This window comes from Apium graveolens, chromosome 11 (genome assembly GCF_009905375.1).
Source record: "Apium graveolens cultivar Ventura chromosome 11, ASM990537v1, whole genome shotgun sequence".
Classification (NCBI taxonomy): Eukaryota; Viridiplantae; Streptophyta; class Magnoliopsida; order Apiales; family Apiaceae; genus Apium; species Apium graveolens.
In genome coordinates, this window is record NC_133657.1 from 17,260,258 (window position 1) to 17,284,674 (window position 24,417).

The 24,417-nt window shown below is 36.7% G+C and overlaps 1 non-coding gene across 1 annotated transcript; it reads right to left on the reverse strand.

The window, feature by feature from the left end:
* Positions 1-15,324: 15,324 nt before the first annotated feature.
* Positions 15,325-15,431, reverse strand: LOC141699264 (small nucleolar RNA R71). The gene has a single exon (XR_012565739.1). It is a non-coding gene; the product is annotated as a small nucleolar RNA R71 (small nucleolar RNA).
* Positions 15,432-24,417: the final 8,986 nt, after the last annotated feature.

A 24,417-nucleotide genomic window follows, 5' to 3' on the forward strand; every position in this document is an offset into this window, starting at 1 on the left:
GTCCATCAATCTTTTTATCATCAAACACAACATGTACAGATTCCATGACAATGTTGGTTCTTAGATTGTAGACCCTATATGATTTTCCAGCAGAATAACCAACAAATATTCCTTCATCAGCCTTTGCATCAAACTTCCCTTTGTGATCAAATTGATTCCTTAAGATGTAGCATTTGCAACCAAAGACATGTAGAAAGTTTAAAGTTGGTTTACTTCTCTTGAATAATTGATAGGGAGTCATGCATTTTGCCTGATTGATTAGAGAAATATTCTGAGTGTAACATGCACAGTTCAGCCTCAGCCCAAAAATAAGTTGGGAGTTTTGACTCTTCAAGCATTGTCCTTGCAGCTTCAATTAGTGATCTGTTCTTCCTTTCCACCACACCATTTTGTTGTGGAGTTCTTGGAGCTGAGAACTCATGCATGATCCCACTTTCTTCACAGAACAACTTCATGGTTGAATTCTTGAACTCAGTTCCATTGTCACTCCTAATATTTCTTACTTTGAAATCATGATGATTGTTGACTTGCTTGATATGATTGATGATGATTTCACTAGCTTCATCCTTTGATCCAAGAAAATAAACCCATGAAAACTTTGAGAAATCATCTACAATCACTAGGCAGTATCTTTTCCTTGAAATTGACAATACATTGACTGGTCCAAAAAGATCCATGTGTAGAAGTTGTAGTGGTTCATCAATTGCAGATTCAAGCTTCTTACTGATTGATACTTTCTTTTGCTTTCCTTTCTGAAAAGCATCACACAGTCCATCCCTTGTGAATTCCACTAGAGGCATTCCTCTAACTAAGTCCTTTTTGACTAGATCATTCATTGTCTTGAAATTCAAATGGGACAGCTTCTTGTGCCATAGCCAACTTTCAATTGGACTTACTTTGCTGAGAAGATAAATAATGGATTCTGCATCTGTAGAGTTGAAATCAGCTAAGTACATATTCCCTTTTCTAACTTCAGTTAGAACCACTTTATTGTCCTTTTTACTTGTGATAATACAGGCTTCAGAATTGAAGGAAACAGTATTCCCTCTGTCACATAGTTGACTGATGCTCAATAAGTTGTGTTTGAGACCATCAACCAATGCAACTTCATCAATGATGACATTTTCTTTTGAAATCAAGCCATATCCCATAGTGAATCCTTTGCTGTCATCTCCAAAGGTTATGCCAGGGCCAGCTCTCTCCTTAAACTCTGTGAGCAGGGTGAAATCTCCTGTCATGTGTCTTGAACAACCACTGTCCAAGTACCATAGATTCCTTCTTTGTCCCTGCACACAACAAAATCAATCAAGTTGATTTTGGTACCCAAGTTTCCTTGGGTCCAGCCTTGTTAGTCTTTTTCCTAGACTTCATTCCTCCTGCATCTTTTGACTTAGGTAACTTTGGGTCAACCTTGGTCTCAGATGTGGTTGGTTGAAGTGTAGGGTTAGTCACAGAATCATTTAACATATTTGATTGAATTTGATAAGGCATAGGTTGTGCAAACATGTTATTCCACATAGGCATATTGTATGGCATTTGAGGCATACTAAATGCAGTAAAATAAGGATTGTTAATATATGGCATGTTTGCAAAATGTGCATGGGGATTCTGGTGAGACATAACAGGCATAGCATGCAGAGGTGACATAGACATGTTAGGCATGGAGGGATTTGAAGGCATGGGAGCATTTTTAACAGATTTGCAATTATCAGATAGGTGATTAACACTTTTACAATGCACACAGCTTTTTCTAGGAGCATACCTATCAGGTGTGTAATTGTTATGTTTATTAATCCCTACCTTCCCATTTCTTTTAGATTTTCTTTTAGTTTCCTTCTTATCCTCAACCAACTTAAGCCTATCTTTTAGCTGATCTAAAGTCATGTGTCCTATATTCACCTTACTGACATCTCTGGATGTGCTAGCTCCTTCTTTGACAAAGTTCTTGAGAGTTGAATCATTCTTTTTATTGAGATTTTTATTTTTAAAAGAGCTTGCCTGTTTTAATTGATGAGCCTTCAACGGATGCTCCTTTTCTTCCTTCAACGGATAACTTTCATCATCCGTTGATTCCACATCCGTTGACAATCCATCAATTAATTCTAACTCCTTTTTGTTTTTCTTCCAGGCATCCTCACAGAATGATTCAATTCCCTGAACCTTTGCAATCTGAACACTAACATCCCTAGATGTTTTCCAGGCCTTGATTACCTCTTGCTCACTTTCTAATTGTTTAGAAAGAATTTCTACTTTCTTAACAGCTTCTGCTAGTTCACTCTCAACAGTCAAGCATTGAAGTTTTATCTTTTCAAGCTCAATTACCTGATCCTCTAACACAGCATTCCTATCACTTAAAAACACATTATTCTCCTTGATCCTAGTGTTTTCTTTTGCTAGTGATTTAAGGGAAACACGCAAATGATATAATTCATTGGTCATATCATTTATGGCTTCATTGCATTCATGTTTGGAAAGCTGAGAGAGATCAGTAGTAATTACCTGGTTGCTTGATGAACTAGTTTCATTTTCATCAGAATTAGCCATCAAGGCTAGGTTGACATATTCCACATCATCATCTTCATTTACCCCATCTGCTGCCCAATCATCTTGAGTGAGAAAAGCTCTTTCCTTTTGTTTGAGCAAATCAAAATACTTCTTTTTATAATCAACTTGCTCAAATTTCTTTTTCTCAGAATTTGGCTTCCTACACTCACTTGCAAAGTGTCCACTAATGGCACAGTTGTAACATTTGAACTTTGATTTGTCCACCATGTTTTTGTTTGGCTTAGTGAACTTTGTGTTTTTCCTGAACTTCATTTTTGCAAACCTCTTGGACAGAAAGGCCAAATGTTCTTCAATATCATCAGATTCATCCTGACTAGAATTGTCTTCATCCTCAGCAACTTGCTCTTTACCCTTGCTTGATTCTGATTTGCTTGTGCCAATTTTGAGACTTGGCATTGTCTTCTCCTCATTCCTGGCTTCCATCTTCTCACTGTCAGCTACAAGAGCAACTGTTCCTCCTTTTCTCTTTCCCTTTTCCAACAGCTCATCCTGCTCCATTTCAAGTTCATAAGTCTTCAGAATTCCATATAATCTTTCAAGTGTGAAGTTCTTATAATCTTGAGAATTTCTCAAAGAGACAGTCATGGGCTTCCATTCCTTTGGCAGAGACCTAAGAAATTTTATGTTGGAATCCTTGACTTGGTACACTCTACCATACAGCTTCAATCCATTCAATAGTGTCTGAAACCTGTTGAAGGTATCATTTAATGATTCACCTTCTTCAAAGTGAAAATATTCATACTGTTGAATAAGAAGCTGCATCTTGTTCTCTCTGACCTGCTCAGTACCTTCACAGATGATTTGTACAGTATCCCAAACTTCCTTTGCAGTTTGGCTATTGATGACATTGTCAAACATATCTTGATCTAAGCCATTAAACAAAATGTTCATGGCTCTCTTATCCTTGCAGATTTCTTCCATGTCTTCAATAGTCCATTCTGCTTTTGGCTTGGGAATGGACTGTCCAACAGCAACTGTTGCAGTAGCAGCTGTGGCTACTTTGTGAGGGATGTGAGGACCATTTTCAATACAGTTGATGTAGCTTTCATCTTGAGAAAGAAGATGTAAATGCATCTTCACTTTCCAGTGATGATAATTATCTTTTTCCAGGACTGGGATCTTTACACCAATATCCTTCCTACTCATGATGGTAGCAGGAGGATTCTTCTGTGCACTCATGATGTTAGTAGAATAGATCTTTAAACTCTTTGTATATTAAGAGCTTGCTCTGATACCAATTGTTATTCCCAGTGGACTAACAATGAGATTTACAGAAGGGGGGTTGAATGTAAATCTCAAAACTTTTTCAAGTTTTGAGCAGTTTCTAAGGCTAAGTGTTTGAGTGATCAAATGTGCGTGAATTGCTTGAAGCTGATGCAGACAGATATATATTCAAACATAAGTGTAATGAGCACAAAGAACTTAAAAACTTTTCTGGTGGATTTGTTGTTCCACCAGAGATGTGTTATTTCAGAAAATCTGTGATTCAAAGAATTAAATCACAGCTACTTCCTAGTACAAACTAGATGATTTTCTCTTTTGATATTTCTAAACAGCTCAGGAAAATTCATATCTAATTACTAGCTGCTACTTGGTTTATATATCACCAAGTTTACAAGTGAAGACAAACTATAAAATACAATTGAAAAGATTCTTCACATGTTTCTTCTTCATTTCTCTATCCAATGCAATCTAGGATAATCGGTAAATCTTTGAATACTTCATTGTTTGCATCAGAATGGAAATGCTGCATTTTCTTGATTCCTCCTAGAGGCTTCCACATTCCAGTATGTCTCTGTCAACCCATGTGCCTCTGTCAGCTTGTGAATTGTCACTATCAACTGCTAATGAACTAAGCATCCATTGAAGCTTTCATCCGTTGATGCCTTATCCGTTGAAGTCTTTATCCGTTGAAGCTTTATCCGTTGATGCATTATCAGTTGAAGTCTTTATCCGTTGAAGCACTTATCCGTTGATGGATATTATCCGTTGAAGCATTAGAGACATCCGTTGAAGCTTTGTTTCTTATCCGTTGAAGGTCTTCAATATCCGTTGACACTTCTTCACTTATACAAAATTACAAGGCATGAAATATTTACAATTAACCATCCTATTTGTACATCCATTAGTAGTCAACATGACTGATTATTTCCTAACAACATCTAAGAATTACAGCTTGAAACCAGAGAGTGAAATGTGCTACAATACTAAACTTATTGCTAAGTAAAGCTACTCCTTCAACGGATAGCCAAGATGGTCTTATCCGTTGAGGCTACAAACACTAGATTTCTACTTAAGTGTTTTGCTTAACTTATCATCAAACTAATACACATATTCCTAACAATCTCCCCCTATTTATGTCTACTAGAACTGTAGGCATAAATTTGGGTTTAGCTTGATGATAACAAAACACTTAACAAATATATAAACTGTAATAAAGCAGAAATTCAAAAGTGCTACAAAAATGTATATGCTGAGATGGAATTGAAGAATTACATTGCTTTACTGAGAAGACAAGTTACAGATTCAGCTTTAGTTGAGTTGAAATCAGCTAGGTGCACATTTCCTCTTCTCACACCAGTGAGAACCACTTTGTTGCTTTGATTATTAGTCACAACACAGGCTTTTTTGTTGAAGGTTACTGAATTGCCTTTGTCACAAAGCTGGCTGATACTCAACAGATTGTGTTTAAGACCATCCACTAAGGCAACCTCATCTATGATGATATTGTCCTTTGAAATCAATCCATATCCCACAGTATAACCCTTGCTGTCATCTCCAAAAGTAATACTTGGGCCAACTCTCTCCTTAAACTCTGTGAGCAGGGTAGAATCACCAGTCATGTGTCTTGAACAACCACTATCCAAGTGCCAAAGATTCCTTCTGTTTCCCTGTACACATCAAAATCAAATCAAGTTGATTTTGGTTCCCAAGTTTCCTTGGGTCCTGCCTTGTTAGCTTTCTTCTTCTGTTTCTTAGGTCTTAACTCATTTGACTTAGGAATTTCAGATTCTTCCTTAGTCATTTGGGTTGGGCCTTTGAAACCATTTAATGCAACAGAATTATCATGCATATTATGGCTACCAGGAAATGGCATGCTTGGTGTAAACATGTTATTCCAGTAGGGCATGCTAAATGGCATTTGAGGCATACTGTATGCAGCATAATATGGATTAGGTGCAAATGGCATATTAGCAAACTGTGCATTCATGTTCTGTGTAGGCATAACATTAATAGGCATGGGAGGCATTGCATTCATGTTAGGAAATTGAGACTGAACATACATGAGAGTAGGCATGGCAGATTTGCAATTAACAGACAAATGATTTACACTACCACACTTGACACAGATTTTTCTAGGAGCATACTTATCAGGTGTGTAGTTATTGTGTTTGTTAATCCCTACTTTACCATTCCTATTGTTTTTCCTTTTAGTCTCTGTTTTTACCTCAATTTTCTCAAGTCTGTCACTTAACTGTTTGACAGTCATGTGACCAACATTAGCATTTCTCCCTTTCTTAACTTGGCTTGACTCTCCTGAAACAAAGTTCTTGGAAATAGACCCATACTTCTCATTTAGCTTGATTAGTTTGGCTTTGCTAATGGGCTTGCTCAAAGCCGACGGATGAGGATTTTCATCTTTCGACGGATAACACTTTTTGTTATCCGACGGATAGTCCTCATCATCAGTCGAGTCTACATCTGTCAGCAAACCATCTACCAAATTCGGTTATAGTTTCTCATTATTCTTTTTCCAGGCTTAATCACAAAAAGACTCAATTCCTTGAACTTTGGTGATTTGAGCATGGACATCCCTGGATGTTTTCCATGCTTTAATCACCTCTTGTTCACACTCGAGCTGCTTCTTTAAAATCTCTTCCTTTTTCAAGGACTCAGTTAATTCCTCATTGGCAATCTTACACTCAATTTTTAGTTTCTCAAACTCAACAAACTGAGACTCAAGCACATTATTCCTCTCACTTAAAAATAAGTTGTTTTCTTTGATTTTAGCATTTTCTTTAGTGAGAGACTTAAGTGTAACACGCAAATGATACAATTCTGTAGACATGTCATTTATGGCATCATTACACTCAACTTTAGATAAATGTGCAAGATTTGTAGTGATTACCTGATTGCTTGAGGAACTTGTCTCTGTTTCATCAGACTTGGCCAATAGGGCTAGATTGACATAGCTGACATCCTCATCTTCATCCAAACCATCTGCTGCCCAGTCATTCTCTTGTGTAATAAAAACCTTTTCCTTTTGTTTGAGTAGATCAAAGTATTTTTGCTTATAATCCACAGACTCAAACCTTTTCTTACTGGAATCTGACTTTCTACACTCATTTGCAAAATACCCTACCAAGCCACATTTGAAACATTTGAATTTTGACTTATCCACCATGTTTCTTTTTGGCTTGGCTGCTCCAAAGTTTTTTTTGAACTTGAGCTTGGCAAATCTCCTAGAAAGAAATGTTAGGTGCTCATCAATGTCCTTCATGTCATCTTGGCTCAATGAATCTTCACTTTCTGTTGCAAGCCCCTTGCCCTTATTCTCACAGACCTTTGAAGTTGATTCTACAGCTTCCATCTTCACTTCCTTCTCCTTCTCCAAATCAGCAACTAGTGCAATGGATCCTCCTTTCTTCTTTCCTCTCTCCATCCTTTCATCCTGCTCTATTTCAAGCTCATAGGTCTTCAGGAGGCTATACAGTCTCTCCAAAGTAAACTCCTTATAATCTTGTGAGTTTCTCAATAAGACTGTCATTGGTTTCCATTCCTTTGGAAGAGATCTGAGAAATTTCAAATTAGAGTCTTTAGTCTCATAGACTCTTCCATGCAACTTAAGAGCATTTAGTAGTTTTTGAAATCTACTAAAAATGTCAGTGAGTGACTCAATTTCCTTATTGTGAAAATGCTCATATTGCTGAATCAAGAGCTGCATTTTATTTTCTCTAACTTGCTCAGTGCCATCACAGATTATCTGTATAGTATCCCAGACTTCCTTGGAAGTTTTGCATTTTATAATGTTGTCAAACATGTCTGCATCAACTCCATTGAACAAAATGTTCATGGCCTTTTTATCCTTCCTGACTTGTTCAATGTCAGGATCAGACCATTCATGCCTTGGTTTGGGAATAGATGGCTCGTTTATTGTTGCAGCTCTCATTGGAACATGAGGACCTCTTTCTATGCAGTCCACATAGGCCTCATCTTGAGAAAGCATATGAAGATGCATCTTTACCTTCCAATGATGGTAATTATCTTTATCAAGAAAAGGAATCTTGACTCCAACGTCTTTCTTGTTCATCTTGCTGAATTGTTTTGATCTTTAAACTCTTTGTAGATTAAGAGCTTGCTCTGATACCAATTGTTAGTCCCTTAACAATATAGCAAGAATTACAGAAGGGGGTTGAATGGAATTCTTGAACCTTTTTCTCGAAATAAAAATGTTCAACTCGAATATAGATATAATGTTTTGATTAGCACAATGCGGAATAGAAACTTAATTGAATCAAAATATAAGTAATTAAAAATAAGAGTCTTTAAAAACTTTCTGGTGGATTTAAAGAATTCCACCAGAGATATATATTATATATCGGGAGGACTCTGTGTGCAAGAATGCTCACAGCTGCTTAGAAATTGAACTACTGAGAATACATGGAAATGCTAATAATTCCGCTTACAAAGATTTCTCTGTTTTTTGTATCTCAGTTCTCTTTTTCTATTTGCTACATTCTTGGTTTATATATCACCAAGATTAAAAAGTCAAAAAGACTGAGCAAATATAAAAACTATCAGTCTTAAGCTTTGCTGCTTTTCGTCCTCTATTACCCGGTTAATGGGCTTCCACAGTAGATTTGTATACATCTCGACGGCTGTGCTCAACTTTTACTGTTCAACTGCTGTTTTAATTCTTTATTAGTTGAGTACATGATCATCCGTCGGGTTGTTGATCATCCGTCGGGTTGTTGATCATCCGTCGGTTGCTTTGTAGGTTATCCGTCGGGTAGCAATCAAGCATATGACTTCACTTCACTTATACAGAATTACAAGACATCATTTATGTATAATTAATCAACCTATTCTGCATATCTAGTTAAAGTCAACATGACTTATATACCACTACATATTCTATACAAAGGTGCATACATAACTGTGCTACAGACTTATTATTACATAAGCTACTCACTCGATGGATAATAAGTTAACATCCGTCGGGATTATAATGAGTTATCCGTCGGGACTATAATTCTTATCCGTCGAGTGCTACATTATTTCACTAAGTAAAATCCACTTGGATGTTTTGTTTATGAAATCATCAAGTACACAACATATGCACAATAATGAAAAAAATCATGATCGTAGGATAGGCCTATTGGGGCCTCGCACCGCTGTACTCTATACTTTTCAGCCTTACATGAGCATGCTGGCCTAGTTCTGCAATTAGTTCAGATGCTGGAACACAAGTAAAAACCGCCTAAACAATAAAAGTTAAAAATTTAGAGAAAAATCCATATAATGTAGATAGGCCTCGCTAAAAAGGTTATCACCCGATAAAAACCGTGATAGTCGCCAAAGCAGGGGGCCCACTAAACGGCTACCGAACAATGAAGAAGATCAGACTTGTAGCATAAATAAGGGGCCTTCTGGAGATAGACAAACAAACCATAAAGACCTTGTTGGTCATCCAAGTAGGGGGGCCTCGCTAAGAGAGACTGTCACTCCATAAAGAAGAAGAGGCGTCATGTTAAGTGCATCGCAGGAAGAGGCATCTGACGAGGGGGCATCTCACATAGAGACATCTCATGCAGAGTGACCCGATAAAAACTCACGCAGAGGCATCCCACGAGGGGGCATCTCACGTAGAGGCATCTTCGTAGAGGCATCTCATATAGAGCGCCCCGCTAAGGTGCTCACGCAGAGGCATCCCGCAAGGGGGCATCTCATTAAGAGGCATCTCATGCAGAGAGGCCCGCTAAGGCACTCACGCAGAGGCATCCCATGAGGGGGTATCTCACGTAGAGGCATCTTATGCAGAGAGGCCCGCTAAGGCGCTCACGCAGAGGCATCCCACAAGGGGCATCTCATACAGAGGCATCTTTGTAGACCCGCTAAGATGCTCACGTAGAGGCATCCCACAAGGGGGAATCTTATATAGAGGCATCTCATCCAGAGAGGCCCATTAAGGCACTCAAGTAGAGGTATCTCACAAGGGGGCATGGCATCTCAAGAAGGAACATGCGAGAGACAGCCGTCCTTGATGAAAGATCATATTGATGGTTGTTCCAAGGTCGACAACCTAATTAGATAAACGACCACCCCTTACTGAGCAACTTACTTCAGATGAGGTTAAATTATGGTGGACAACGCTCAAGTACTAGGGGACCTCTTGCCTAAGAGGTTCAGGGTCGCGCGCCCCTTCTTCTCAGGCTAGTGGTCTCCCAGTTGTCCTTATCTTCACCTCTTGGATAACTGCTAGCTCCGTTTAATGAAATCGAGACATCTTTCTCCCATAGATGTCAAATCCCCTCCTTCTAGCGCCAAATGTTGTTGGAAGAAATTCTTAACAACACAAATTCGGAGGTTGCTGAAATCATGGAGCAAATTATGTTGATTTGAGGCTATTTTCATGAAAAATGCGAAGAACATGGGATGAAAATTGATGGATGTTATAGCTGATCTTGTTCGTTAATTCTTAGAATGCCATAGGAATATTGTTTATTCTCTCTTATTTCAAACTGTTGATCATCCATAAACAAGAGGCATGCGTACCCTTTTATAGGGGTTCAAGCCACATGTAGTTCTTGGAGGACAAGTTACCTAGACGGGCTAGGGTTTGGCCCGGTCCATCAAAGCAGGTTCGTTGACCGTTGGATAGTTCGTAATAAACTCATATTATTCCATGGCCCAAGTCCAATTAGGCTGTAATAGGCTGTCTGGCATTAGGCGAAGATATCTCGTTGGTGAGGCACGAGAACACCTAGAGGCCTCACATGCGACCCCTTAAAGTCTGGTCATGTGATGTGGACCCAGAAATATGTAAGTAGTGGTGACCTCGAAGAGGTCCTACCAAGCGTAATATAGTCCCGCTAGATTTTTATGATGTACCCCAATAAGGTCATGTAGTCATAAGGTGTTGTAATAATATTCCTTGTGCAGTTGACATGTGATCATGGACTCTCACTTGTCTCTTCAAGTCTTTTAAAAATATAAGGTGAGGGGACTCCCCTCCTGTTAATATGGGGACATGCTACCCCTCATAGTGATATGGTGGTAGGCTATCCCTCCTAGTAATATGGAGTCATGCATGATATGAGGAGAGGACTCCCCTCTTAGTGATATGATGAGAGGACTCCCCTCTTAGTAGTATGAGGAGATGACTCCCATATTAGTAGTATGAGGAGAGAACTTTCCTATTAGTAGTATGAGGAGAGGACTCCCATCTTAGTAGTATAAGGAGAGGACTCCCCTCTTAGTAGTATGGGGAGAGGACTCCCCTCTTGTTGAGAGGTGAACTTGATCCCTATCTTGTTGAGAGGTGGACATGACTCCCTTTCCAATTGAGAGGTGGAAAAGACTCCAGTCTTGTTGAGAGGTGCACATGACCCCCTTACTGTTGGAGAGGCGAATAAGACTCAACCCCTAGTAAGAGGAGGGCATGACTAACTTTCTTGTAAGAGGTGGGCATGACTCACCTCCTAGTAAGAGGTGGACATGCCCCCTTCCTGTTGGAGAGGCAGATATGACTCACCTCCTAGTAAGAGATGGGCAGGCGTCACCTCCTAGTTAGAGGTGGATATGTGCCATCTCCTAGTAAGAGGTGAACATGACTATCCTCCTTTATATGTTCCCACATGTCATCATGCGAAGTCTTGGTCAACATGCGGTACATGATCCCGATCCATATACAAATTAGGAGAGCTTTTCCATATTCTTGAGCTTGTTTATTAAACCCAATATAATTAATAATTCTTGTAATGAGCCCATGTCCATATTTGGGCATAACAGTATCAAAAATTAGTGAAATCAAAATTAATACTTATAAATTTCTTAAAAAGGAGTTTCGTTTATTAATAAAGATTATTAAAGCCATTATTAACATAAACACTAGGAAAGGCATAGCATGAAATTAATTAAAAACACACCTTTAAGTATTGGAAATAAAATATTTTATGGATACAAAACACAAAAAGAATAAATGGAAAGATGGAGCAAAGGTAACAAAAGTATATAGGAAAAATTGTAATATTGAAAATATATCAATTTAAACTGCTTAATAAATAACAAGTGTTTATAACAAAATAGCAAAACTTATTAAAAGTCACATCAAAAAATTAAAGAGGACAGAATATGAAAAAACATAACACAATTTTTTTAACTCAAAAGCTAAATATTAAAAGAAGATCATAAAAAAATAATTTACAAATCTGCCCGCAAAGGGATTATATCTCTCATGCCTATACTTATCACATTAGTATTGTTAATATTATTATAAAGTATTTTGTTTATCTATTTTCTTTTTATTTCGTGTTAAATAAAATATATATTAATAATTTTTTTTATACTTGCTTTTTTAGATTTATGCAACTTTAACTACATTTCACTTACTTATCATCTACCACTTCACAATGTATTACAACATTACCAAAGTACTAATAATATATATAAATTTACTTTTTTAAACTTGACGATCAAATTATTTAAACTCCCTTATTTTAATTATATATAGGATATAATGCTGCAATTAAAATATTTTCTTTCAAGTCCACGACCTTTCAAAGCTTGTGTATATACCAAAAACACACACAACAAACACTCCTATCCTCATATTTATATTATACTAATTATTATTATGATAACAACGGGTTGACTGCTTTAAAATTTTAACTAGAGATAAATTTGTCAGAAAAAATTGTTATGTTACAAAATTACGTGTTATTATTAATTAGTTGATAACACATTAAATACGGGAAAAAAATTTTAAATATCAATGATGAATAATATTATTATAGAGATTAATTATGAATTATGAATAAAATATATAATAAAAAATTATTATTATAACAATTTTTTTAAAAAAATTATAGGTAATTTTCATCAACTTAAATTTTACCGGAGCCGGATACCAACCTGAACATGATCAATATTATTTACATTAGGTGCACATACTTTTTTATATTATAGTTTATGTAATATTGTAGTTTTTAATATTTTCAATCTAAAATGCACAATGTTATTGGAGCTATTGATGGTACACATATTAAATATCGATGCCGGATACATGGATCAGAGTGAACCCCTTATTTTGGACATAAAGGATATGTCACATAAAATATTCTTACGGTGTATGATTTTAACATGTGTTTTGATTTTGTCTGGACATGATGAGAATGTTGGGCATAAAATAGTCTCATTTTAACATAAGCTAAATCTTGAAAATAACATAATTTTTCACGTCCAAATGGAAATAAATTCTATTTTGTAGTTGCAGGGTACTCACACAAAAAAGGATATATGGCTTCGTACAAAGGTATAATAATAAATTCTAGTTTGGAAAGTTTTAAAGACGGTGCATTTCAAGCTACTAAAAGTGAAACTTACATTTCTAAAAATTCTATTACGACAACTAATAATAGGGATGTAGATACCGAAACAGTGGGTGACACTGATAATATGTGGATTGTTGATAAGTGGATTTTATATCTACTTGGAATGCTTCATTTCAGGCTTAAATTGGTGTTTTGAACTCAAGTATTTGGTATTTTTGATGTGTTTGTATGTTTCTGCATTACAGGCATTAGTTGGATGAATAAATGAGTTGTTCAAAGAAATATGCTGAAAATAGATCAGAATTGGAAGCCTAGGCCATGTTCATGTTGAAGAGAATCTCGATAGCTTCACATGGAAAGTTGAATCATCAAATTCCGACAAGCGGAACTCAAGTTACAGCCAAAAAAAGAAATTGGAGTCAAAGTGCAGAGGCACGGCGCACCCGCGCTGGAAGCGGGGCTGCTGTGCCAGGTGGGCAGAAAGTGCGCGTGCCCACGCCATAGAGCGAGGCGGCCGCACGGGGTGCCTAGCCCAGAATCCTGATTTGAGTCTATTTTAAAGAATTAGTGAGCCCAGGTCGTCCAGAAGCCTATATATATCAATAAAAGGTCATTTTTAATAACAAGGAGTCAAAGGAGAGCAATACGAAGACCTAGAGAGTACAAGACGGCTACGGAGAAAAAGACCTTTGTATTTTTCAATATAATTGATACTTTGGATGCTTATTTTCGATTTGTTCTTAAACCCTAGTACTCTTATATTGTTTATTATCATGTTTTCATTGGAACCCATGGTGATGATGAGTTCGATTATGAACGAATCATTGTCATAGGGTTCTAACGGATTTATCTATAAATTTTAATAGTAAATTGTTTTATAATCCTTTGAGTGTTGTGATTTATGATTTCCTAGTTTGGTTGTACTTATTCGTCTTTGATGCGTAGCTAACATCTAAGATTGTTTGTAAATATCTATTGAAGCGACAGTGAATATAGAGGTTTAGAACTTGTCGTGCTAGCATAAGTTTATGTATGAATTGACATGCATAATTTATGGGTAATTTTAACCATCTTATTCACCCTATGTAATCACGATAGATAACTTGCCCTTAAACCATTATATTTTCAATCTTTATAGACATATAGGAACTAAGCATAATTGGTGTCTATTCAACTTTTATCTTAATTGTGGATGTTTGATAGTAGGGTATACGTATAACGAAAGTTAGCGTATACTAGTTTCGTGTTATCTGATTAGTTGTCATCACCATCACATGATAAGGTTAAGAATAAAACTTTGAATGAAGTATTTAATGAATTTATAATCCCATGTTTATTCTCATTTAAGTAATTCAATCGCAATTCTCTTAGTTAATGTTATTTAGCATAATCTCTTAATTATACAACTCAAATTGTTACTTGTCTTAGCATTGAACGATAATCATACATTGTTGCATAAGTGCATAATCTGAAATTAACCTAAACCAGTCCCCGTGGGAACGAACTTGACTTATATCTTATACTACTTGTGATCGCGTACGCTTGCATGTATTTTCGTGTTTAAATTATAGCGAACAAGTTTTTGGCGCCGCTGCCAGGGAAATCGGTGTTAAATTTAGTTTATAAGCTTGACATCAGTCTTCGTTTAAGTTTATTGACTCGGATATTTTACTTACTTGTTTACTTTGTGTTTTAGGTACTCTAGAGAGCGTGTATACGAACGCATTATCAATCTCGTAAGGAAACACTAGGCGGAGTTGAAGAAGTGAAAAACAAAGTTTTTGAAGAAGAGGAAAAAGTTGAAGAAGAAGTTTTTATTATAATGGGAGAACCAACAGCAAATCCGAAAGCTTTGATGGATTATTCTCAATCGAAGATTAATAACATTCAGTCTAGCATTGTCAGACCATCCATTGTGGCTAATACCTTTGAAATCAAGTCTAGCATGATTTAGATGGTGCAGAATTCAGTCCAGTTTAGGGGTTCTCCAACAGAAGATCCCAATATGCACATTAGAGATTTCATCGAGATCTGCGATACTTTCAAGTTCAACAATATTTCTGAAGATGCTGTGAAGCTGAGGCTTTTCCCATTCTCTCTGAGGGATAAAGCTAAGTGCTGGTTGCATTCTCTACCAACAGGTTCTATCAGGGAGGATCTTGCTCAGAAGTTTCTTACTAAATTCTTCCTTATGACGAAGAAAGCTGCAATCAGGAACGCTTTTACTCAATTTGTGCAGCAATCGGGAGAATCTTTGTGTGAGGCTTGGGAGTGCTACAAGGAGATGCTTAGAAAGTGTCCTCATCATGGAATGTCTGATTGGATAATCATCAATTGCTTTTATAATGGTTTGGGAGTGTAGTCCAGACCCATGCTCAATGCAGCATCAGGTGGAGCCTTATGGGCTAAGAGCTATGATGAAGCTTATGAGCTAATTGAATTGATGGCGGCTAATGAATATCAGAACCCAACTCAGAGACTACCTCAAGGCAAGGTAGCAGGAATTCTAGAGATGGATATAGCTACGGTTATTGTTGCTCAGCTATAGGGGTTAACGATGAAAATGGATTCTTTTGCTAATTATGGAGTTAATCAGATAATTAGTGTCTGTGAGCTTTGTGCAGGTGCATATGAGACAGAGCAATGTGCTATATCTAGTGAATCAGCTTAGTTTGTGAGCAACTTTCAGAGGTCGCAGCAACCAGTTCCTGCCATTTTTTCATCCTAACAACCGCAATCATCCTAACTTCAGTTGGAGCAACAACCAGAATGTGGTACAATAGCCTTATCAGCAGTTTGGAGCAAAGCAATTCAACCCTCCTGATTTTCAACAACAGTATGCATCAAGACAATAACTCCAACTTCAACAACAACCGTATGGAAGTGCCGGTCAATCTACTAATGAAAAATCTGAATTGGAGGAGTTAAGGATTATGTGCAAAAGCTAAGCGCTTTCTATCAAGACTCTGGAGAATCAAATAGGTAAAATTGCCAATGCTTTGTTGAACCATTAACCAAGAACTCTTCCTAGTGATACAGAAGCTAATCCAGGAAAGAACGAAGTCAATGAGCAGTTGAAGGAAATCACCTTGAGTTCTGGAAAGGTCACGAGCCCCAAAATCAGTAAGACGAAGATTCTAAAAATTTTGTTCAGAATGCAGGTGCATCTGCACCTTTGCCAATCCCGAAAAATGAGATTGTAGATGAAAAATTATGCAGAAAAATTCAACCCTCCTGATTTTCAACAACAGTATGCATCAAGATAATAACTCCAACTTCAACAACAACCGCATGGAAGTGCCGATCAATCTACTAATGAAAAATCTGAATTGGAGGAGTTAAGGCTTATGTGCAAAAGCCAAGCGCTTTCTTTCAAGACTCTGGAGAATCAAATAGGTAAAATTGCCAATGCTTTGTTGAACCATTAACCAAGAACTCTTCCTAGTGATACAGAAGCTAATCCAGGAAAGAACGAAGTCAATGAGCAGTTGAAGGAAATTACCTTGAGATCTGGAAAGGTCAAGAGCCCTAAAATCAGCAAGACGAAGATTCTGAAAATTTTGTTCAGAATGCAGGTGCATCTACACCTTTGCCAATCCCGAAAAATGAGATTGTAGCTGAAAAATTATACAGAAGGATGCCGAGGTGGAACCTAAGAAGAAAGCTATTGAAAGCAATCCTCCTGAGGGTAATACAGGGGATAAACAGGTCTACTTACTCACCTCCGCCATATCCTAAAAGACTTCAGAATCAGAAGTTCGATAAATAATTTTCCAAGTTTTTGGAGGTTTTCAAGAAGTTGCACATTAACATACCTTATGCAGAAGCTCTAGAACAGATGCCGAGATACGCTAAGTTCATGAAGGGTATTCTATCTCGGAAGCTAAAACTTGAGGAGTTAGAAACCGTTGCTCTAACGGAAGAGTGCAGTGTTGTGCTGTAACAGAAACTACCTCCTAAGCTTAAAGATCCAAGAAGCTTCACGATACCTTGTATCATTGGCAATTTGTCGTTGGACAAGTGTTTGTGTGACTTGGGAGCTAGCATCAATCTGATGCCCTTGTCCGTTTTCAAGAAACTTGGTCTACCTGATCCAAACCCTGTGAACATGTCTTTGCAACTGGCTGTCCGTTCCATCACTTATCCGCGAGGAGTAGTAGAGGATCTATTGGTTATGGTGGATAAACTCATCTTTCCTGCTGATTTTGTCATTCTAGACTTTGAGAAAGATAAGAATATTCCCATTATCTTTTGAAGACCATTCTTAGCTACGGGCCGAACTCTTATTGATGTGCAAAAGGGTGAACTTACCATGAGAGTTCAGGGTCATGATGTCACGTTCAATGTCTTTAATGCAATAAAATTCCCTAATGATGAAGAGGAGTGCTTTAAAGTGGAGTTGGTCGACTCTGTAGTGACTTCAGAGCTTGATCACTTGCTAAGGACTGACGCCTTAGAAAGAGCCTTAACGGGGAATTTGATAGTGAATATGAAGAAGGGGGGAGCAAATGCAGAATTTGAATGCATTCCCATGGAAGAGGAAGTTAGAATTACCGTTCGAGTCTCTTGGATTGGAAGAGCTGAAAAATTCTCCAAAGCGTCTCAAGCCATCTATTGAAGAAGCTCCTACACTTGAGCTCAAACCACTGCCTGATAACTTGAGGTATGCATTTTTAGGTGATGCATCTACTTTGCCTGTTATTATTGCATCTGACCTTTCAGGAAGTGATGAAGATAAGCTTTTGAGAATTCTGAGAGAATTTAAATCAGCAATTGGATGGACAATAGCAGATTTTAAGGGAATCAGCCTTTCTTATTGCATGCATAAAATTCTGCTTGAGGAAGGAAGTAAGCCAACTATTGAGCATGTTAGGAATATGTTGTGTACTAGATGATAACTTGAACAAAACACTAAGTAGATTTTATTTAAGTGAATTTGTAGCTTTCAACGGATGATCATTTCAACATCCGTTGAAAGAGTAGCTTATGTACAATAAGATTAGTAGCACATTTTTGCATACTTAAATGGCTTAGTGAACTAGGTGTTGTAGAATGTTTAAGTCTTGTTGACTACTAGATTGATATGCGAGATATGATGGTGAATTGTAATTATTAGATGCCTTGTAATCTTGTATAAATGAAATAGAGTTAACTGCCAAAAAGACAGTCTCAAAGGATGATTCATAAAGCTTCAACAGATGATCAACATAAGGCTCGACGGATGTTCAACCAGAGTTCCAACGGATGATCAAACAGATTTCCAACAGATGATCAATTTAAGTTCCAACAGATGTTCAAATTCAAAAGAGCAGTTGATAGTGACTTGACAGTCACATGCATTGGTTGTATGCAAATGGAATGTAATAGCCTGTTTGAAGGATTTAGAGAACAAATAAGTATTTCCATTTCCATGCTAAACAGTAGATATTCAAAGATGCTGGAAAGAGAAGTGTAGCAACATGATATTAGACTAGAAATATTTTGTCTTATTATCTTGTCTTTATGTCATGTAACTTAGTGATATATAAACCAAGGGTAGCAAGTTGAATAGATCCAAGAAAGTAAGCAATTACCTGAGAAATAGATAAGGCAAGATCTGTAAAGAATTTCTCAGTTCTTGTATTTTCAACTTATAAGCAGCTGTGAACAATTTTGTTACACATAGTTCTCAACTTAATATATATCTCTGGTGGAAAAGTTCAATCCACCAGAAAGTTTTTAAATACTTGTATTTGATTACTTTGTGATTTGATTTCTTTACTACTTTCATTCCGCACCATTGCTAAATCAAACACAATTACATATTTATAGTAGAACTGTTCTTAAAATTAAAAAGAAGCCAGAATTATATTCAACCCCCCTTCTGTAATTCTTGTTTAGATTGTTTGGGAATAACAATTGGTATCAGAGCAAGCTCTTGAAGAACTAAGAGTTTAAAGATCACAACAACTAACAAGATGAGCAGAAAAGATGTTGGAGTAAAGATTCCATTTTTGGACAAAGATAACTATCACCATTGGAAGGTGAAGATGCACCTGCATCTCCTATCACAAGATGAAGCATATGTGGACTGCAATGAGAAAGGTCCACATGTCCTTATGAGAGCTGCTATAGGAAATGAACCATCTGTCCCAAAGCCTAGAGCAGAATGGTCTAATCCTGATATTGAACAAGTTCATAAGGATAAAAAGGTTATGAACATTTTGTTTAATGGTGTTGATGGTGACATGTGTGATAACATCATAAACTGTAAAACTACTAAGGATGTCTGTGACACAATTCAAGTTATATGTGATAAAACTGAGCAGGTAAGGGAAAACAAAATGCAACTCTTGATTCAGCAATATGAGCATTTTCACAGTGAAGAAAATGAGTCACTCACTGACATTTTTAGTAGATTTCAAAAATTACTGAATGCTCTAAAACTGCATGGAAGAATCTATCAAACAAAAGATTCAAACCTCAAATTCCTTAGATCTCTGCCAAAGGAATTGAAGCCTATGACAGTCTCATTGAGAAATTCTCAAGATTACAAGAAATTCACCTTGGATAGACTGTATGGGATTCTAAAGACTTATGAGCTTGAAATAGAGCAAGATGAGAAGTTGGAGAAAGGAAGAAAGAAGGGAGGGTCCATTACATTGGTTGTTGAGAAAGAAAAGGAGAAGGAGACAAATGTTGAAGCTGTTGAATCTGCATCAAACCTTAGAGTTTGTGAAAGCAAGGGAAAAGGACTAGTAGCTAAACATGAGAAAAATCTTAGTCAAGATGATATGGATGACATAGATGAGTATCTTGCTTTTTTATCCAGGAGATTTGCCAAGCTCAAATTCAAGAAGAATTTTGTAGCAGCTAAGTCAAACAGAAACATGGTTGATAAGTCCAAGTTCAAATGTTTCAAGTGTGGCTTCACAGGTTATTTTGCAAATGAATGTAGAAAGTATGATTCTGATAAAAAGAAGTTTGAGCCTATTGATTATAAACAGAAATATTTTGAGTTGCTCAAACAAAAGAAAGGGATTTCATCACACAAGAAAATGACTAGGCTGCAGATTGATTTGAAGAGGATGAAGATACAAGCTATGTCAATCTAGCACTTATGGACAAATCAGATAAAATAGAAGTCAGTTCATCCAACAATCAGGTAATCACCACTAACCTAGCACATTTATCTAAAGCTGAGTGTAATGATGGTATAAATGACATGTCTACTGAATTATACCATCTACGTGTTACACTCAAGTCTCTCATTAAAGAAAACACCAAACTTAAAGAGAACAATTGGTTTTTAAGTGAAAGAAACAATGTGCTAGAGACTCAGTTTGTTGAGTTTGAGAAATTAAAGATAGAATTCAGGATTGCTAAAGATGAACTAACTGAATCCTTAAAGAAAGAGGAGATTTTAAGAAAACAGCTTGAACGAGAAAAATAAGTAATTAAGGCATGGAAATTGTCTGGAGATGTCCATGCTCAAATTATTAAAGTTCAAGGTATAGAATCTTTCTGTGATGCAGCCTGGAAAATAGAGTAAGGAGAAGCTTGATGCCAATCTGGTTGAAGGACTTTCAACGGATGTGGATTCGACGGATGATGAACATTATCCATCGAATAATCAAAAGGATTATCCGTCAAAAGACAATGAGCCACATCCATTAAGTGAAAGTAAACCAGTCAGCAAAACTAAGCTAGCTAAATTAAATGAAAAATATGGATCAGTATCTAAGAATTTTGTTCCAGGAGAAACAAGTCAAGTGAAATAGCACAAGAGAGTCAATGTAGGGCATATGTCCATTAAGCCATTAAAAGACAGATGGGAGAAAATTGAAGTGAGAGTAGAGTCTAAAAAGAAAAACAATAGGAATGGGAAAGTAGGAATTAACAAACACAACAACTACACACCTGATAAATATGCACCAAGAAAAACCTGTGTTAAGTGTGGTAATGTTAATTATTTGTCTGTTAATTACAAACTTGCTACGACTGCTCCCATGTCTGCACCTCCTTCATGTCCCAGTATGCCTACAATGCATGTTAATGTTATGCCTGCACATAATTTGAATGCACAGTTCGCTAATATGCCATTTGCTCAAAATCCTTACTATGCTGAATTTAGTATGCCATAAATACCATTTCGCATGCCATATTGGAATAACATGTTTGCACAAAATATGCCTTTCCATGTTAATCAGCCTGTGCATGATAATTCTACAATGATGAATAGTTTTAAGGACTCTACTCAATTGACTAAGGATGAATCCCAAATGTCTAAGTCAAATGAGGACAAGTCTAAGAAACCTAAGAAAAAGGCTAACAAAACATGACCCAAGGAAACTTGGGTACCAAAATCAACTTGATTTGATTTTATTATGTGCAGGAAAACATAAAGAATCTTTGGTATTTAGATAGTGAGTGATCAAGGCACATGACTGGAGATTCTACCCTGCTCACTGAGTTCAAGGAAAGAGCTGGCCCAAGTATCACTTTTGGAGATGACAACAAGGGTTATACTGTGGGATATGGCTTCATTTTAAAGGATAATTTCATCATTGAAGAGGTTTCCCTAGTGGATGGACTCAAACATAATTTGTTGAGTATCAGCCAGCTTTGTGACAAGGCCAACTCGGTAAAATTTAATTCTGAAGCCTGTGTTGTGACCAACAAGAGAAACAACAAAGTGGTTCTCACTGGAGTGAGAAAAGGAAATGTGTACTTAGCTGATTTCAACTCATCAAATACAGAATCTGTCACTTGTCTATTTAGCAAGGCAAGTAAAGATGAAAGTTGGCTATGGCACAATAAGTTGTCCCACCTTAACTTCAAGACTATGGATGAGCTAGTCAGGATAGATTTGGTAAGAGGTATTCCTCAAGTGGAATTCTCAAAGGATGGACTGCGTGATGCATGTCAGAAAGGAAAACAAATCAAGGCATCATTCAGAAAGAATCTTGATTCAATAATTGAAGAACCCCTACAATTACTACACACGGACTTATTTGGACCAGTAAACATATTATCAATCTCAAAGAAAAGGTAATGTCTAGTAATTGTGGATGATTTCTCAAAGTTCTCTTGGACATATTTTCTCAAGTCCAAAGATGAAGCTAGTGAAATCATCATCAATCACATAAGACAAGTCAACAATCATCTTGATTTCAAAGTAAGAAGAATCAGGAGTGACAATGGAACTGAGTTTAAGAATTCTGTGATGAGATCATTTTGGGAAGAGAATGGGATTATGCATGAATTCTCAGCAGCAAGAACCCCACAACAAAATGGTATGTGGAAAGAAAAAACAGATCTCTTATTGAAGCTGCAAGGAAAATGCTAGAAGAATCAAAGTTACCAACATATTTTTGGGATGAAGCTGTAAATACTGCATGCTACACTCAGAATATTTCTTTGGTTAATCAAGCAAAGTGCATGACTCCTTACCAATTGTTCAAGAATAAGAATCCAACACTAAACTTTCTTCATGTCTTTGGCTATAAATGCTAAATCTTAAGGAATCAAACTGATCAACATGGGAAGTTTGATGTCAAAGCAGATGAATGTATCTTTGTTGGATATGCTGTTGGAAAAGAATATAGAGTCTACAATCTTAGAACCAACATTGTTATGTAATCTGTACATGTTGTGTTTGACGATAAAAAGATTGAAGGACTGCAAGAAGGAGATTTACATGAAAGCCTAAAATTTGACAATGTTGAGATGGTTTGTGAAGACAGTGATGATGAAAGTGATCAAGAACCAATGTCTAAGAAAATGTAAAAAAATATACAACTAATGAAGCACATAATTCAACATCCGTCAAAAGACCAAGTGCATCATCCGTTGGAAGACAATCTGCATCATCCGTTGAATGGCAAAACTCAACATCCGTTGAATTATCAATAAAAATTGAGGGCCAATACAGATCACAATCAGAAAGGACCCCAAATACAAGTCAAAGATCCACAAACTCAGGGAGAGTTTCTTCTAATCAAAACTATGTCACACATCAAGACAACAATGAGGCCTCTTCATCTAGAGCTAATCTGCCACAACAGAGAAAATGGACTAGAGATCACCCATTTGAACTGATCATTGGTGATGCATTTTCAGGAGTGCAAACAAGAAAAGCAACTCAAGAGGAATGTCTATATAGCAACTTTCTATCTCAGGAAGAGCCTTAAAAGGTAGAAGAAGCTCTATTGGATCCTGATTGGGTTTTAGCTATGCAGGAGGAGCTAAACCAATTTGAAAGGAATAAAGTATGGAAGCTGATACCCAAGCCTAAAGAAAAGAATCCTATTGACACCAAGTGAGTATTCAAAAACAAGATGGATGAAAATGGCATAATAGTCAGGAACAAAGCTAGATTGGTTGCTAAGGGCTATTGTCAACAAGAAGGAATTGATTTTGATGAAACCTTTGTTCCCGTTGCAAGACTTGAAGCCATCAGAATCTTCCTAGCCTATGCAGCCCATGCCAATTTCAAAGTCTATCAAATGGATGTTAAAAGTACATTTCTAAATGGAGATTTGGAGGAGAAAGTCTATGTCAGTCAGCCTCTTGGTTTTGAAGACCCAAATTTTCCAGAAATGTCTACTATCTTTTGAAAGCACTTAATGGATTGAAGCAATCACCTAGAGCCTGGTATGATACTTTGTCAAAGTTTCTCTTAGAAAATCACTTCACTAGAGGTACTGTTGACAAAACCTTATTCTTTAGAAATGTTAATGGCTCTAGTATACTTGTTCAAATTTATGTAGATGATATTATATTTGGCTTTAGAGATGAAAAACTTACAAAAAGTTTGCCAAATTGATGCAAAGTAAATATGAAATGAGCATGGTGGAAGAACTAACTTACTTTCTTGGTTTACAAGTTAAGCAAGTTAGTGATGGAATATTCATTAGTCAAACCAAATATTTTTATGATCTTTTGAAGAAGTTTGATCTAATGGATTGCACATCTGCAAAAACTCCCATGGCCACTGCAACTAAACTTGAATTAAACACAACTGAAAAGTCTATGGATATTTCAAGCTATAGAGGCATGGTTGACTCACTTTTATATTTAACAGCTAGTAGGCACTACACCATATATGACCTATTGCAACCCCCTCTCGAGAAATGTTACCTGAATATGTTACCTTAGCTATGCTACTTATGCTCTAAATGTAACATTGTATTTTTTATGTTACCTTAGCCAAAAACCCGATGTTACATTAGCAATAAAGTGTTGCAGCTTGTAACATATTTGTAAAAGTGTTAGCTTAGAGTTCAAAATATAAATATAATATCTTTAAGCTTAAATA